The 19,095-nt window shown below is 45.1% G+C and overlaps 1 protein-coding gene and 1 long non-coding RNA gene across 26 annotated transcripts in view; one reads left to right on the forward strand and one right to left on the reverse strand.

Moving 5' to 3' along the window:
* TERT (telomerase reverse transcriptase) overlaps positions 1-19,095 on the forward strand; it is a 134,034-nt gene that overhangs the window by 37,917 nt on the left and 77,022 nt on the right. The window lies entirely within an intron of this gene.
* On the reverse strand, positions 13,594-17,487 carry LOC135981476 (uncharacterized). Of its 2 annotated transcripts, none has more exons than XR_010598512.1 (2): positions 14,566-17,487; positions 13,594-14,159 (listed from the first exon to the last, which is right to left on the reverse strand). It is a non-coding gene; the product is annotated as an uncharacterized LOC135981476 (long non-coding RNA). The 2 variants fall into 2 exon arrangements; XR_010598511.1 differs by having other exon boundaries at positions 13,594-14,172.

Here is a 19,095-nt window from a genome sequence, read left to right on the forward strand (position 1 = left end):
AGAGGGCAAATGCCTGGATCTAATTTCCTGAATTAGACCAAATTTCATAGAATATCAGGGTTGGAAGGGACCTCAGGAGGTCATCTAGTGCAACCCCCTACTCAAAGGGGGACCAATTCCCAGATAGATTTTTGCCCCAGATCCCTAAATGGCCCCCTCAAGAATTGAACTCACAACCCTGGGTTTAGGAGGCCAATGCTCAAACCACTGAGCTATCCCTCCTTGTGGAGTTTACTGACAGCTTTCTGCAGCAGCTCTGATAGATGTAGGCAAACTGATAGCCAGAACTGCACTCCAATCTGCAGTCGATACCTTTAGATCTATGGCTACTGCCATTGTCATGCACAGGGAGTCATGGCTCCATGTGTCAGGATTCCCTAGGAGGGGCCAGAATGCCATCAAATACCTCCTATTTGATTAATTGCAACTCTTCACCCAGAAGATTGACGAGTCCCTCCATACTCTGAAGGACTCCAGGACTACCCTCTGCTCACTGGGGATATACACTGTTGCCCCAAGAGGAAGTTTCACCACCCATTGTTCAGCTCTAGACATATGACTTAGCAGTTTTTCCATCAGAGACCTACTACCATGGAAGAGACAGATGGTTCAAAAATCTCGCTTCACTGCACCATCTGCAACAGGATCTGCATCTCAATTTCAGCCACCCACTTGACATTATTTTCGATGGGAGCTCGAGAGCCACAAAACATTGAAGCCCAAAAATTCCTGACCCTCACACACCATTTGAGGGTCATCTAGCACTCTTTTTCAACACCTGGAGTCCAATAACAACAGACAAGTGGGTACTGAATGTCATCCACTCTGGCCACACAATAGTGTTTGCATCCCTGCCTCCTCCAAAATCCCCCTCACCATCCCCCTGCCCCTTCAGAACCATTCTCACAAGAGTATTTTCAAACAAAAGGTGAACTCCCTTATTGCAGCAAAGAGCAATAGAACACATCTCTTCTCAATACCAACAAAGTGGGTTTACTCGACGTACTTCCTGGTACCCAAAAAGGGCAGTTGAAGACCTATCATTGACTTCTGTCATCTCAACTACTTCGTTCGCAGACTCACATTTTGCATGGTCATGTTGGTAGCTATAATCCTATATTTAGAAAAGGGCATGTGGTTCATGGCTCTTGATGTGAAGGATGCCTACTTTCACATACACATTCATCCTACCCAGAGATGCTTCCTTAGGGTATGTCTACACTACGAAATTAGGTCGAATTAATAGAAGCCGGTTTTATAGAAATCGGTTGTATACAGCCGATTTTGTGTGTCCCCACATAAAATGCTCGAAGTGCTCTAGTCGGCGGACCGCGTCGACAGTACCGAGGCTAGCGTCGACTTCCGGAGCATTGCACTATGGGTAGCTATCCCACAGTTCCTGCAGTCTCCGCCGCCCATTGGAATTCTGGGTTGAGATCCCAATGCCCGGATGATGCAAAACAGTGTCGCGGGAGGTTCTGGGTACATGTTGTCAGGCCCCTCCCCCTCCGTCAGAGCAACGGCAAACAATAGATTCGCGCCTTTTTACCTGGGTTACCTGTGCAGACAACATACTACGGCAAGCATGGAGCCCGCTCAGCTCACCGTCAACATATGTCATCTGGGTGCCGGCAGACGTGGGACTGCATTGCTACACAGCAGCAGCAGCTAACTGCCTTTTGGCGGTAGACGGTGCAGCATGACTGGTAGCCTTCATCGGCGATCTGGGTGCTGGCAGCTGTGGGGCTGGCAGCCGTAGGGCTGCATTGCACCAGCCTTTTGCCTTTTGGCAGTAGATGGTGTATTACGACTGGTAACCGTCCTATTACAAGTTGGATCATCGCACATTAGCAGAGTCTTCCCTGAGCAGCAGATCGTGCAATAGGCCTGAAGGCCATCGTAGTACACTAACTGCCAAGCGCCCAGTATTTGCTGCCAAGCACCCAGAAGATGCCGAGGGCTATCAGTCATGCTGCACCGTCGTCTTAAGATGTAAAAAATAGATTTGTTCTGTATTCATTTGCTTCCCCTCCCTCCGTGAAATCAACGGCCTGCTAAACCCAGGGTTTGGAGTTTAATCTTTGGGGGGGACCATTCTGTGTGACAGTTGTTTGTGTTTCTCCCTGATGCACAGCCAGGCAATAAAGTCATTGTTATTTCACATTCATGCATTCTTTATTAATTCCTCACACAAGTAGGGGGATAATTGCCAAGGTAGCCTGGGATGGGTGGGGGAGGAGGGATGGAAAAGGACACACTGCATTTTAAAACTTTAACTCTTATTGAAGGCAATCGTCTGGGGTGGAGTGACTGGGTGGCCGGAGGCCCCCGCACCGTGTTCTTGGGCGTTTGGGTGAGGAGGCTATGGAACTTGTGGAGGAGGGCTGTTGGTTACACAGGGGCTGTAGCGGCGGTCTCTGCTCCTGCTGCCTTTCCTGCAGCTCAACCATACGCTGGAGCATATCAGTTTGATGCTCCAGCAGACAGAGCATTGACTCTTGCCTTCTGTCTGCAAGCTGACGCCACCTATCATCTTCAGCCCGCCACTTGCTCTTTTCAGCCCGCCACCTCTCCTCTCGTTCATATTGTGCTTTTCTCATGTCTGACATTGACTGCCTCCACGCATTCTGCTGCGCTCTATCAGCATGGGAGGACATCTGGAGCTCCGTGAACATATCGTCCCGCGTTCTCCGTTTTCTCTTTCTAATGTTCACTAGTTCTGCGAAGGAGAAACATTTGCAGCTGGTGGAGGAGAAGGGAGAGGTGGTTAAAAAAGACACATTTTAGAGAACAATGGGTACACTCTTTCGTTACAAGGTCGCATTTTTCCTCTGCCTGCCAGTTTGGTATGAGAGATCACTCACGCAGTGCCAGGCAACAGATTTCAGCTTGCAGGCAGCCATGGTAAGCCACAGTCTTTTGGCTTTTTTAACCTTCTTAACATGTGGGAATGGTTTCAAACAGCAGCGCATTTCCCATATCAAGGATGAATTGGGTTGTCCATTTAAAATGGGTTTTCAATGTAAAAGGAGGGGCTGCGGTTTCCGGGTTAACATGCAGCACAAACCCAAGTAAACTACCCCCCCCCCCCCCACACACACGGTTCTCTGAGATGATCACTTCACCCCTCCCCCCACCTTGTGGTTAACAGCGGGGAACATTTCTGTTCAGAAGAGCAGGAACGGGCACCTCTGACTGTCCCCTTAATAAAATCACCCCATTTCAACCAGGTGACCGTGAATGATATCACTCTCCTGAGGATAACAAAGAGAGATAAGGAATGGATGTTGTCTGCATGCCAGCAAACACCGGGACCATACGCTGCCATGCTTTGTTATGCAATGATTCCAGACTACGTGTTACTGGCCTGGCGTGGTAAAGTGTCCTACCATGGCGGATGGGATAAGGCAGCCCTCCCCAGAAACCTTTTGCAAAGGCTTTGGGAGTACATGAAGGAGAGCTTTCTGGAGATGTCCCTGGAGGATTTCCGCTCCATCCCCATACACGTTAACAGACTTTTCCAGTGGCTGTACTGGCCACGATTGCCAGGGCAAATTAATCATTAATCATTAAACATGCTTGCTTTTAAACCATGTGTAATATTTACAAAGGTACACTCACCAGAGGTCTCCTGTGTGCCCTCAGGGTCTTGGGTGAGTTCGGGGGTTACTGGTTCCAGGTCCAGGGTGACAAACATATCCTGGCTGTTGGGGAAACCAGTTTCTCCACTTGCTTGCTGCTGTGAGCTACCTACATTACCTCCATCCTCATCTTCCTCGTTCCCCGAACCCTCTTCCCTGTGTGTTTCTCCATTGACGGAGTCATAGCACACGGTTGGGGTAGTGGTGGCTGCACCCCCTAGAATGGCATGCAGCTCCGCGTAGAAGCGGCAAGTTTGCGGCTCTGCCCCGGACCTTCCATTTGCTTCTCTGGCTTTGTGGTAGGCTTGCCGTAGCTCCTTAATTTTCACACGGCACTGCTGTGTGTCCCTGTTATGGCCTCGGTCCTTCATGGCCTTGGAGACCTTTTCTAATACTTTGCCATTTCTTTTACTGCTATGGAGTTCAGCTAGCACTGATTCATCTCCCCATATGCTGAGCAGATCCCGTACCTCCCGTTCGGTCCATGCTGGAGCTCTTTTGCGATCCTGGGACTCCATCACGGTTACCTATGCTGATGAGCTCTGCGTGGTCACCTGTGCTCTCCACGCTGAGCAAACAGGAAATGAAATTCAAACGTTCGTGGGTCTTTTCCTGTCTACCTGGTCAGTGCATCTGAGTTGAGAGTGCTGTCCAGAGCGGTCACAATGAAGCACTGTGGGATAGCTCCCAGAGGCCAATAACGTCGAATTCCGGGGTGAAATATTTTTGCACTATGGGGAACTCCAACCAGGGATCTGTTTGCCTCTCAAGCTAACAGGAAATGCACCACATATTTCTCCAGAGAAGACCTAGGTTGCCACTCCCAGGACAACACTCTGCTTTTTATTTGGTCGGATCACCTAAGTTATGCCTTCTCTCCACTACTGCTTCTGCCATGAGTTCTATGCAAAATACAGCAGGACAGTTCTGGTCTCCAAACCTCCTGTGCATGGCATCCAGCCACCAATCATCCTCCCAACATTTCTTCATCTGGAAAGCTCCTGACCCAGTGGAACAACAAGATCCACATTCACTCCACCTCAGGGCATGGTACATAAGAATGGCCATATGGGATCAGACCAAAGGTCCATTTAGCCCATTATCCTGTCTTAAGACAGTGTCCAATGCTAGGTGCTTCAGAGGGAATGAACAGAACAGTTAATCATCAAGTGACCCATCTCCTGTTGCCCATTCCCAGCTTCTGGGAAACAGAGGCTAGGGACACCATCCCTTGCCCATCCTGGCTAGTAGCCATTGAGGGACTGATCCTCCATGAGCGTATCTAGTTCTTTTTTGAACCCTTTTTTGAACCCTTGTCCTTCATAACATCCCCTGGCAAAGAGTTCCACAGGTTGACTGTGCGTTGTATGAAGAAATTCTTCCTTTTGTTTATTTTAAACCTGCTGCCTATTTCATTTGGTGACCCCTAGTTCTTGTGTTATGAGAAGGAGTAAATAACACTTTCTTATTTACTTTCTCCACACCAGTCATGATTTTATAGACCTTTATCATATCCCCCCCCTTAGTCGTCTCTTTTCCAAGCTGAAAAGTCCCAGTCTTATTAATCTCTCCTCATATGGATGCTGTTCCATACCCCTAATCATTTTTGTTGTCCTTCTCTGTGTACCTTTTCCAATTCCAGTATATCTTTTTTTTTTTTTTTTGAGATGGGGTGACCAGATCTGCATGGAGTATTCATGATGTGGGCGTACCATGAATTTATATAGAGGCAATATGATATTTTCTATCTTATTATCTATCCTTTTCCTAATGATTACCAACATATACCAAATACAAATGGTATTTGAATGGGTATCATCCTTAGAACGTTCATGCTCCATAACTATACAAGGCATCCTCTTTAATAGTAGAAAGGACTCTAGAAAATGTTACCTAGCTAAAGGGAAGCACTTTTCTTCTTGGGCACATCAAAGAGGCTTTCTCCCAGAAACTACAGATATTCCTCTCATCTTGGACTATATCTATCTTTGAATACATCAGGTTTGTACATCAGCTCATTGGGAGTCCACTTGGCAGTTATTACTGCATACCATCCACCTCAGGGCTACTCGGTCTTCACACATCCATTGACCAATAGATTCTGGAAAGGCCTAATAAGAACCTTCCCATCTATTCTGAAGCCTACTCCCCAGTGAAACATAAACCTTGTTCTCTCAGTACTCAGAAGCCTCCCTCATCCCCCCGCCCCCCACTGAACCTTTTGCTTCTTGCTCCATATCTCTCCTTTTCATGAAGGTCACTTTCATTGTAGCAGTCACCTCAGCTAGAAGGGCTGGCAAACTTGGAGTGATGGTGGCAGATTCTCCATACACTATATTCCGTAAGGATAAGGTTTCTTTGCATCTGCACCCCAAATTCACCCCCAGGTAGTTTCGGAATTTCACTGTAACCAATCAGTTCACTTACCTCTGTTCTTCCCAAAACTGCATGCTTCTGCAGATGAACAAAGACTCCACTCCTAATTGTTTGGTGGGCCTTCGTCTTTTACCTGCATGGAACAAAAGCAAACAGGAAATCCCTGAGACTGTTTGTTGCTGTAGCAGAAAGAGTCAGCGAGCAAATGATCTTCACCCAGAGAATCTCCGATTGGCTCTCTGGCTGTGTTCTACTCCATTCGCTATCAAACCTTCCCCTCTGCCCATGGGGTAAGAGCTCATTCCACCAGATTACAAGCAACTATGTAACAACTACGGCATCTCTTCAGGAGGCACCCCTATTGGACATCCATAAAGCAGTCAGGTGGGGCTCTGTTCACACATTTGCAAGACATTATGCCCTGGTGCAGGACTCTTCTGCTGATTGTCTCCTTTGGGATGGTGGTACTCCACTCAGCCCTACCGTCTACTTCCTTGCATCCTCCTCCTACTTAGGTACTGCTTGTCAGTCACCCACAGTGGAATACAATAGGGACCGTCACTCAAAGAAGGGGAGGAGGTTACTTACCTGTAACTGTAGAATCTTCGAGATGAGTGGCCTCTATCTATATTCCACTACCCATCCTCCTTCCCCTCTGCTTTGGATCGTATCAAAGTGATTAGTCTGCTCTGCCCTTTATCCCCTCAGATAGAGGCATAAGGTGAGCCAGAGCGCATGTGTGGACCATGGGACACTACTCTCAAATTCTCAGAATCCGGATGCATGGTGTGCATGCATAATCCACAGTGGAATACAGATAGGGACCACACATCTCAAAGAACCTCCAGTCACAGGTAAGTAACCTCCTCTTCCCATCATGATATCCACATGTGTGCATATATGGAAGATAGTTTGACTCTCATTCCCCTGCATGCTTTTTTCCTTATTCCCTCTGAGAGACAGAAAAGTGTGCAAGGATCATGTATTCATCACTAGCATTAGTGACCCTGATTATGCAGGCTAATGCATGTGCCAATGGACTAACTATGGATTGTCTCCAATTTCAAGGACCTCTTCCTCTAGGGTCCATGTACTTACTCTGATTTCCATTGGTTGAAGCTGTCCACCTGGAACCAGAACAGTTGAATCTCCTAAAGCATGCCTTATTCCTGGGAAATTGTGGTGTTTCTGCTAACGTCTAGGAAAGATTTCATGTCATGCTTTTGATAGAGTTGATGCTCCACTTAATGGACACTCTGGAGTATATCTTGGGAGGTATTAAAAAGGTCAGAAAATTAGTTTCTTAAAGGTTCAAGTTTTTGATCTTGTAATAAACCTCATTCTATTTTATTAAATCCTCATATCTCTCACTTCCTTAAAGCCATTGTTAAGCCTGCCTTGAAGCCAGTGTTCTGGAGCAGCCATGTGTCATCACACAGCCATTGAAACAGTGCCTTTGACTTTCTGTAGGAAGCGCTCATGAAAGTTTGATTTTAATCCTTGTCAGAAGTATCTCTATTTTGTAACCTTCAGTCTCTCTTCTGATAATTAAATTACTGAGGGAGTCAATTAGCTGGAAGCTCTTTCATTAAAGTACCATTCATACAGCTTTTTCCTGAAAAGATAGTCCTCAGGCCAGTTCTACACTTCATACCTAAAGGCAATAGGCTTTCACTGGAACCAGTCAGCTACATTGCTTTTATTTAGTTCTAAGTCCAGATATGGTCTAAAAAGGAAATTGCATATGTTGGCTGTGATGAGAGCAACTATCTGTAATTCTGTTTTCATAGAGCAAAATAGTGGGGAAGGTGAGGTGTGTGTGAGTGAGAGAGAGAGAGAGAGAGAGCGCGTTTCAAGGCAGCCAAGATGCTTACTTTCAGATGAATAAAACTTGCCATATTCCAGGCTGTTAGGGAGCTTGTGATTTAGCTGATCTGGGTCACTTGCTCTACCAAGGCTATAACAACATCCAGAGGCTGGGGGGAAGTATAGGGCCTCTTCTGATGAAATATACTGAGTTGCAACTTGATCTTTGGTTTGCTTCTTTACAAGATAGATAAACTGGTATCATCTGACAGAGCATTTAGGTGGAGTAGTTAATTTTGCTCTTAGTTCTACTCAGTGAATCCATTTTAATTAAGAAGTACTGAATTGAGTCCAAAAGTAAAATCTGTAGGCCTTGGAGGGCCTTTGTGCATTCCCATTTGTGGGATAATGGTGCCCCCTTGTGTTGAGTCACAGATCCTCTACCAAAGCCATGTTAGTTAGGATTGCATAAGCTCCCCTAATGATGATTAAGATCAACACCTAAGTGTATATAAAGGATTGTGGCCCTCACCTGTTTCAGTTTCTTCTCTTCCGTAGTAAAGAGTGTTATGAACCTCTCTAGTGGTTAGTTTAGTTTAGTCAGTGTCAGCCCTTTCACTCTGAGAAAAAAGAGGGCTCCCTTCTGGCTTGGAGACTGCACAACTATCATGGCTATAACTATAACACAGAGGCTAAAAAGGGCTATAAGCTCTGGACCACCTGTTGTTCTACAGACCTGAAATTGGACATTCGTGTGTACTGTTTAGTATGTTTGGGTGAGGACTGCAGCCTGTTACAGAGCTCAGTCTGTAAGGCCTGTCTAGAACACACTGGTAACAGCAACTTAAATTGAGAGCACCTGACTGGGGACGTGCTAAACCTACAGCCTTTGCAACATTCAACTAGGCTGATAATGTGGGCCCTCACCGACCCATGTCAGCACCAAGCCCTCCTTCACTAAGTGGGCAAAACCTCACCTGCTGAATTCCAAGTTGTTACTGTCTTTGGCACCAACATCTAGAAAGGGCTTGGACACTGGATCTTCAAAGGCCTTGCTATGATCAGCACCTTCTTAAGTTCGGGAATTGTCCTTGGCACTGAGAGTTGTCACCAATGTCAAAATGTGCACAGGTGCTCTGAGTTCACTGGACTGAAGGGGAAGTGGCTACATCAGCAGCTCAATCCTTTTTGGTACCAGGCACTCTGCTGCCATAGCATTGTTCTTCCTTTCAAGATGCCAGAGAAGAAACAAGATCTGACTTGAATGAGACAGTTTGGATAAAGAGACCCCAACTAATTCTAGGGAAGCTTGAACAAAGAAACAACTCAACCTTCCAAGTGCCAGTGGCACCACAAAAGAGCCCATGTTCACCAATGCATATTCCATATGTGCACTGGGCATTGCTGAGACCAAAGGGTCATCTATTGTATCAGACTTCTGAGACTCCACTATCAGCATTTGACTTTACTTTCAATTTGCAGGCTGTTTGATCTCTGAAAAGCCAGGGAAAAGAACCTTTCCAGCCTCCTCCACAGTCTATCACCTCATTTCACCAAACACCCCTTCAGTCCCAGATGATTAAGGGGACTTTCTACATTGGCCCAAGCAAAATGTGTTGTGGCCTGCACTACAGGACATGGTAAAAGCCTCTTTGATCTGGCTCAGTTGAGACCATCAGGCCCACCATCATTGGCCTCAGTATGTTTACCATGCTTGGTCACATTCACTACCCTTCCCCCTCAGCTCCTGGCGCCTTTGTCACAATGTCCAACCCTGCTGGCACCAAACCTGGCCCTGCCAGCACCACCTCAGCCCATGCTACCGCCTGAGCAACCAATGGTCTTACCTAGATCCTGTTGGCTCTGGCACCAGTTTTGCTACTGCTACCAACACTGCTACTTGCAGCTCCAGGTAACCAGACGCCTACAAACCTGGATACCATTGGATATGTTTACATGAATGATGATGATGATGATATCCCTGCAGATTACATTCTGACTAGTGGAACATCACCAGATGAGAACATTACACCCCCACCAGGTGAATTCCACTAGCTTCAAGAACGGGTGAACAGGATGGTGGATAGACTGAGCTGTACACTCCTGAGGCGCCAACTGCAAACTTGGTCCTTTATTTCACATCTTTCAGCCAAAAACTGAAGGTTAAAATTTCCTACCCGCTTACTGTGTCTATTTGATTCAGCTGGAAATGTCTGGCTTTACACCCTCATCATCATCGTCCGCAGTCTTCAGTAGATACAATAGGCTGTATCTGGTTCCTAATCAGGACTTTTCCTTCTTTCCTTACCACTCCAATGCTAAGTTCCTGATGGTTGCAGCAGCTGTCGAGAAATCAGAGCACAAAGACCTCTCACTCCTCTTTTGTGACTGAGAGAGGATGCAGACTGAACTGTGTCAGCATTAAGGCATGTTTCTCTGGGTCTGCCTATTATCAAGGAATGCTAGCACATTACCAATATGGCCTGTGGGAAGCTACATTTCCCATCTTGGATTTGGTCCCTGAGGGAAAAGAAATAGCTGGTGAAAGATCTAGCCTCAGAAGGAAAGATTGCAGCTTCTGACCCTTTATGGACTTCAGCCAGCTTATGACACTTCTGCCTGCTGGGATCTCCTCTGAAGAGACACTTCTGGTTGAAAACATGAGGCCTTACTCCTGAGGTGCATGGCCTAATAGAGGTCTTGCCTTTTGATGGAAAAGACATTTTCAGTAAGAGAATTTACAAGACTCTCAGGAGCTTGAAGTCCACAAGCTACCATAAGGTCCTTTTGGCTCAGCTCAGCCTTCTCAAGGACTCACCATTGTACACTTCCTTCAGATACTACAGACTAGCTTTGTCAACCAGATGTGCCTGTGCACCTTAAAGAAAGCCATGGCCAGCATCTCACCCAGTTTATTCTCTGAAATAGCAAGGGAGGCAGAAGACCCATTGCATTGGCTCCACCCACATTGCTGCATTTGCCTCTAAATTGCAGGTTTGACATTATGATTGAGAGCCACATATCAGCATCCTGCACACTATACCCTTTCTCTACAGCCTCTTTATTTTGTGTGTGTGTGTGTGTGTGTGTGTAGGGGTCATCTGCAAAACCTTGTATGAGATCACATTGTATCACTGGGTATGTCAGAGTTACTCCATTGAATTCATCCCTAGAACATCTCCTAACCTCGCCTTTCCCAATCCTTTTCCAGGATCCTTCTCATGAGACCTCTTCTTGAAGAGTTGTCAGCTGCCTCCAATCCAAGGGAGCAAGAGAGGAGGTTCCTCGGAAGTTTTTGAGGAAGAGCTTCTACTCAGTACTTTGTGATCCACAAGAAAGGAAACTGCCTCTACCCAATCCTATACATGAGAAGACAGAACAGATATGTAAAGACCTTGTAAGTTCAGAATGCTCTCTGTAGATATAACCATCCCCTCCCTGTCCCAAGAAGACGGGTATTCAGCTCTCGATCTCAAAGTTTCTTACTTCCAGATAGGCATTATCTGCAAAAAATACCTGTCTTTTTACATTGAGAACAAAAACTTTCAATACACATTTATCCTCTTTGGCCTGTCAACTGTGCTTAGAATATTCACAGTGTCTGGCAGTAGCATCAGCACATCTGAGAAAACGAGGGGTGCACTGTGTTTGCCTGCTTGGATGACAGGTTCCTCAAGGCCAGTTCATGTCAGGAGCTCCTTCACTCAATAGCTCTAATTTGTCACTGGTTTCATGTGCTAGGGTTGGAAAGCAGCTGGAAAAATCACACCTGGTCCCGTGTCAAAAGAGAATATTGACCATAGGAAGAGTTTTCCTCCCAGAAGAGTGATTTCTTCAGATACTACAAGCTGTACAGATCCTTTAGCATCAGCTATGCCAAAAACCAAGGTTCACCCTCAGATTTGTCAGGTGTGTGATCATGATCTCTACATTTGATACTCCATGCAAGGCTTCACCAGAGACCCTTATAACATTAGCTGGCACAAGTGCACATCCCACACAAGGACAGAGCAGAGGCATATGACTATCCCATCAGAGGTTGTCGGGGACTTTTTAACCCAGACGGCAAGGTTCGTTGTCTGACCGCAGAGTGAGAGACAGGCAACACAAGCAAGGTCCAATACAAGCTCTTTATTGAAGAGTGCACACAACAATAGAGAGCGGCCCGTCTCCAGAGAGAACCAGTCACGATTACAATAACTAGTGAGATTATATAGACAGTTCCGTCGCGTCATAGTTAAAGCAACCCAATCCCCCCCTTTACTAGTTAAAAGCTTCTAATATTCATGCATATCTATGTTCTTTGACAGTACAAACAGTTCATGATGCCTCAGCAGCTTCTTATCAGCTTTTTCGTCATGCACTAGAAACTAGGAGTTAAAGTAGGGAGTTAAGAAGAGAAACAGGGAGTGGAGGCTGCAAGTCTCCATATGTCCAAACAAACCGTTCCTAGTACATTTGGTACAAGAATACGGCCCCCCGCCCTTTATCTTATTCTTTGTAGCCCAAGCAAGCGTGTCCTCATGTTTCACAGAGAGACAGGAATGGCCCAGCAACTACAGTTAGCCTAACTTTGGCTAAGCTGGCCAAACAGTGTTCTGTACTCCATATTTTTTTGGCCTAACAGTCCCCCCTTTTGTCCCTGGAGTACCTTGGAGGGACTCCTGGGACAACTACTGAGCAGAAAGACTGGGGTTGGTTACTTTTGGGCAGAACACACCTTGGCGCCCATCCAACGTCCAACTTTTATTATAACATACAAGGCCAGTAAGCCGCATATAATTACAACGGCGTTTCGGAGTACATTATGGAGCCAACCACCTATATCTGGAATCCAACTGAACAGGTTACTCCACCAGGATTCAATTTGCTTCCCTCCGTGGTCCTTTGCTACATCCATAAGGTGGTTTTCTCTTTCCCAAGTGGCATTATAAACATCTGGGACATACACACAGCATTCTTGTCCAATTAATGCACATGTTCCTCTTTGAGAGGCCAGTAAAATATCTAGAGCCAAGTGGTTCTGAAGAACCATCTGCCTTAGTTTTCTCTGAGCTGTTGCCAAGTCCACCAGGGCATCGGCGTTAGTCTAATTTCCCAGATGTCTCGGTGAATTACCCAATCCCACATGCATTCTCCCCATGGACCCGGCAGGATTCGGTATGTGGGAGCCCACACCTCCCTAACCGGTCCATATGCTTGGAAGGAGCATTGAGAATGTCCGCACTTCCACCAGGAAAGTCTCCAAGTATTTCTTTATGGCCACAGATCAGATGGTACTCCTGATGTGTCTGTAAGGGCAGTGGGCCAAGCCTGAACATGCTAGATCCCACTGCAATGCCTTCCCAGCCTCAGTGATATTCAATACCATCTCTATCAGCAACTTCTGGGTCATAGTACTAAGGGCGGAGATAACATGTAACTCACCAATTCCAGCCTGTACCTGGGTTAACTGTGCTCCACAAATAAGGCTTGTGGCCTTCTTTAGTTGCCCTAATTTCTTATTATGTTTTTGGTTCTTAAAAATATTTTAAACTGCTGCTGTACTATTGGCCTTATTTTATAGGGATCCGGTTAAGTCTCTTTTCTTTCTAGAGGAAATAACCCTAGCCCTCGGTTGTGCTAATCTAATAGCAGCCCCTTTTGCATTTAAAATCCAATTCGGGAGGGCAATACATGCTGAAGGACTCATTCAAAACACAGGGCGCAGCCTGTAGAATAAACCCCAAAATCCAATCAAAACCACATTCCGAAGCATGGGTCCCACAAGTTTCTTCCTGCCAGTGTATAATTCTTTGTTTCTTCACCAGGGTCAGTTCTTAATGTTTTTTTTTGTAGTCAGGAATTCCTGGACTTTGGTGGTTTCAATGGAGCGAGTGTTCCTTCTTCTCTTTTTCTGAAACAGTGTGGTTCAGCATCATACAGGGGAGAGGTTACTAGCACATTACCCTGTAATGGGTTTTGCTTTTTTTTAGAAAAATATTCAAAGGCACAGTAGGTCTGTCAGTGGACAAGGGAGAGGTTACTAGCACTTCACCTTGTCTTTTTTTTTCTTTTCCCTGCTGTCCAGAAGGCACAGCAGAGTTAGAAGGAGGAATAGGCTGATCATCAGTCGGAGAGTCCTCCCGGGGTGGAGGGGTCTTTTTGCAGTGAGAAGCATGAGTCCCGGTAGGCAGTCCTTGGCACTTTACAGCAGTGTTGGTGGTTAACAGGACTTGGAAAGGGCCTTTCCAGCATGGTCAAAGCAGTCTTTCGTTGATGGACTTTACGTAGACTCAGTCTCCTGGTTTCAATGAATGGCAGGGCTGCTACGGTCTTTAGGTAGCACTTCTTTACCTGTGAGAAAAACCTAACACATTTCATTAATGCCTGGCAGTGTTTTGCAGATTTTACAGCTGCTTGGACACATTCAGGCCCCCCTTTTCTTGGCTGTCAGCCAAGTCTTAGCTGTGGGCAGTGCCCTTGGATGGGCCAGCATCTTATCTTTAGACTGAGCTTGCTAGCTATTTTTTTTCTAGTTAACTCGTTCTGTTCTTTTTCCTTCTTTCCTTTTTGGCTTTTTTTAACCTACAAAGGAAACTTCCACTTTTCACTCATACACCTTTTTCCAACAATGAACACGTACACATTGCCATTATACAGTACATTAGTTTTATTATTTAATGTATGCCATATACACCCTTCCAGTAAAATAACTTTTATACAGAGCTTTGGAGCAACAAACCAGGACAAGCAGACCCACCTTTGAGGAGTCCACTCGGTACAACCTCTTGTGTCCAATAGCTTTCCTCCCTCCCCAGCCCTCTGGCTAGAAATCTGAGGTAGCCAGAAGGATCCCATGTGCAATATGGGGAGTGGGTTAACCTTCCATGTCCTTGCTTCCAAAGACTGTTGATATGCAAATTTTAACAACATTTTTTCAATTAAAAGATCTGACCAATTAAGCTTTTTTTTTTACTTAAGCAAATGTATTAGACTTTAGTATATTACATTTTTCCTGATTTATTCAAACACTTTGTATTCCAAGTTGAATAAAACAAGTATCTGCTTTTTTATTTAACCCTTTTATTTAATTTTGAACTCGACTGTCTTATGAAAATATTAAACACAACAATTCTGGCCACTAGACAAACCCCACAAGACAGGACATAGAACACAAAAATAATTCCTATTGTACCAGTAAATGCATGGTACCTTGAATGCTGTTCAGCTGGCATCCATTTTCTGTGATGATCTGAAAGACATTAATTACTTAAAATATTTCCTTTATATACACATACTCTTGTTGATTTTAGGCAAAACAGAGGAATTACCCCATATTTCCTTGTATTTGTTTTATAGGCAGCCCAGGTTTCAGTGGCTTCTACCTTATTAGTTAGAAAATTGCATTAATACAGATGCTTTCTGGCTTGCTTCCAGATCCAAAGCTATCCACAGCTTAAAGATTTACTTTAAAAAAAAGGACACAATTAACTTTCCCAGACGTTTGATTGCCTTTTACTTCTAACTCCTGCTTTCAAACACACAGTGATCTGAAAAAGACAACACAACCTATATTGGTAGGTTTGCATTTCTTTTACCTTTACTACAATATACACTGCACATGTTCTGGGGAAAATGCACATCCTCTCCACAATTCAATTTCCACAACACTAGCCACATCAATTTCTACACAAGGTGTAACTGTTTCTTTTATGCTTACAAAATCTCCATGCACCCACAGCAAAGTGTCAGCTCAACCACACAGAGCCAGGGGCACTGTCCTTCTCTCTCTTTACCAGATCTTTTATTTGCTATTTTGTTACCCAAAAACAAAATTTAAATCTTTTATTCTTCTGGCTTTGACTACCCTGCTGCAGCCACAACCTTTGGTCTTTATTTAAAACATTTTAAATCTTGTAGCATTAAGTCACTTTAAGGATTAAATGCTAAATACCTTAAACAACACTAGTTTCCTGTGCCTGGCAAAAGTATTTTCGGTTTTGCAACTTTAAACAATACCAATTCATCTTAAACTTATAAAATACAGATTGTACACAGCAGGAGTGTTCTTCAGCAAATTAGACTAACGTATTCATAGTCTAATAATTCCACTTAAATAACTTCTTGCCTGGATTACTTACAGAAATTCTTACCAAGTTTCACTGCTTAATTCCCTCTAGCAACTATAGAGTTAACTTCTCACTCTTGGGAGGGCTGTTCTTTTACACCCTGGGGTCTCCTGCGACGTCTCTTTCAGAGATTCCAGTCCAGGCTGGCTGCCTGGGGCTTCTTCAGCGTCCCCAAACCACGCCAGCTCCAGGGTCTCAAAGGCAGACTGTTGGATCTCACTGGATAGTTAAGCTTTGCAAATGTAATCTCAGCACTGTAACTTGTACTGCCTTTGGTTTGCCTTTGTCTATATTTTTCCACAGCCAGCTGGGGCCGAAAGCAGTTTTTCTTTTGGTTTATAGTTATACCATACAAATAAATAATCCATTTGTCCCGGTCTAAGATCCACCAGGATATTCCTGAGGGAATCCATCCTGTCAACAGAAAAGGTTCCGCACCTTGGCCAGTCTTTAGTCGGGGACAAATGAGTAGTAAAGGAAGGCCATTGAATTTGGCATAAGTTTCTCATTTAGATTTAGTCAAACCGGTTGTTCCAGAGATTTCCTTCCAATTTCTAAGTACCAGAGACAACGGGGCGTCCCCCGGGCATTTACTGCCGACTTGTCCCATTTAGCCTGTAGGGACTCTAACCCCTCTCCGGGGACTCTAACCCCTCTCTGGGGACTCTAACCCCTTTCCCGGGGACTCTAACCCCTCGCCGGCGATCGCTTACCTTATTCAGGGACTCGAACCCCGAAGACCTGACCTCCCCAGGGACTCGAACCCCGAAGACCTGGATCCTACTCAATGGGTAGGTGGACATTGCTGGGTTTCTACGGGCTTCAGCTGGTTCACAGAACTCGCCTTATCGCCGATGCAGGGATCAGGTTACCGGGCAAAGCTCCTCGAAGCCAGAGGATGCGCGCTGCGTTGCTTCGGAGTCTGATCCCGCACCGGAGAGTCAGACGAGTCCCGGCGGAGTTGCCAAATTTGTCGGGGACTTTTTAACCCAGACGGCAAGGTTCGTTGTCTGACCGCAGAGTGAGAGACAGGCAACACAAGCAAGGTCCAATACAAGCTCTTTATTGAAGAGTGTACACAACAATAGAGAGCGGCCCGTCTCCAGAGAGAACCAGCCACGATTACAATAACTAGTGAGATTATATAGACAGTTCCGTCGCGTCATAGTTAAAGCAACCCAATCCCCCCCTTTACTAGTTAAAAGCTTCTAATATTCATGCATATCTATGTTCTTTGACAGTACAAACAGTTCATGATGCCTCAGCAGCTTCTTATCAGCTTTTTCGTCATGCACTAGAAACTAGGAGTTAAAGTAGGGAGTTAAGAAGAGAAACAGGGAGTGGAGGCTGCAAGTCTCCATATGTCCAAACAAACCGTTCCTAGTACATTTGGTACAAGAATACGGCCCCCCGCCCTTTATCTTATTCTTTGTAGCCCAAGCAAGCATGTCCTCATGTTTCACAGAGAGACAGGAATGGCCCAGCAACTACAGTTAGCCTAACTTTGGCTAAGCTGGCCAAACAGTGTTCTGTACTCCATATTTTTTTGGCCTAACAGAAAACGAGGGGTGCACTGTGTTTGCCTGCTTGGATGACAGGTTCCTCAAGGCCAGTTCATGTCAGGAGCTCCTTCACTCAATAGCTCTAATTTGTCACTGGTTTCATGTGCTAGGGTTGGAAAGCAGCTGGAAAAATCACACCTGGTCCCGTGTCAAAAGAGAATATTGACCATAGGAAGAGTTTTCCTCCCAGAAGAGTGATTTCTTCAGATACTACAAGCTGTACAGATCCTTTAGCATCAGCTATGCCAAAAACCAAGGTTCACCCTCAGATTTGTCAGGTGTGTGATCATGATCTCTACATTTGATACTCCATGCAAGGCTTCACCAGAGACCCTTATAACATTAGCTGGCACAAGTGCACATCCCAAACAAGGACAGAGCAGAGGCATATGACTATCCCATCAGAGGTGTTGCAAAAACTCTCTTGGTGGAAGCCTATAGAGACTGAATTAGCAGGAATATTATTCAGCCATCCAACTCCAATTGCACTGGTCACAAAAGACGCATCCATGCTCAACTGGAAAGCTCACTTTCAGGGTGTGCTATCCTAGGATCTGTGGAATTCACAAAAACTCAGACAACATGACAGCATCCTGGCACTTTGGGACATACACTGAACACAAATCCTTTCTGTGATGCTGGTAGAGCAGGTGTCCGCTCATGCCAAGGCCCCAGGCCTCAATGAACAAATGCATAGCTGGAAACCAGTTTGGCTTACTTATGGGTTAGTATAGTTAAGATAGCTATTAGTGTTTATAGGAATATGTTCAATGTTTAGACTTTATGGAATACTTGTAGGATGCTGCATTTATTAATCCTACTTATAATATGTGTAGTCCCTGGTATAAAGTTATATTGCGTGTTTGCATTGTAAACCTCTGTAATTGTGTAACTCACCGAACAGGAAAATCAGCATTAAGGTAAAGTACTTGTCCTGCAGACAAGATGCCTCATTGAAGGTAAATGAGGCATTGTGTTCCATCAGAGGACAGAGACATTGATTGCATTCCTCACTCCCTCCCTGGAGGGAAGACCTGCACATGAACTTATCCCATTGGCTTGGAATTTGGGGTGAAAGCGATAAAAATCCCTGACAAGGAGATACTGAGATTTTTATGCTATCTGGACTCTGAAGTGCAAAGATCCCTAAACATAAGCATCCCCATGCTGCTTGGCATGGGTCAGCCCTAAAGGACATACAGGCTTCTACAATAAGCAGCTCCATATTATCTTCTTAGACTGTAACTCATTTGTGTGTGTAAAAAGAAGAACAGCAGTACTTGTGGCACCTTAGAGACTAACAAATTTATTAGAGCATAAGCTTTCGTGGACTACAGCCCACTTCTTCGGATGCATAAGCTTTCGTGGGTCCACGAAAGCTTATGCTCTAATAAATATGTTAGTCTCTAAGGTGCCACAAGTACTCCTGTTCTTCTTTTTGCGGATACTGACTAACACGGCTGCTACTCTGAAACCTGATTTGTGTGTGTGTGTGTTTCCTGTTTTAACCTTGTAAATAACTCTCATTTCTTTTCTTAATTAATAAATCTTTAGGTAGTTTATTACAGGATTGGCTACAGGTGTTGCCTTTGGTTTGAG

This window comes from Chrysemys picta, chromosome 2 (genome assembly GCF_011386835.1).
Source record: "Chrysemys picta bellii isolate R12L10 chromosome 2, ASM1138683v2, whole genome shotgun sequence".
In the NCBI taxonomy this organism is placed as follows: Eukaryota; Metazoa; Chordata; order Testudines; family Emydidae; genus Chrysemys; species Chrysemys picta.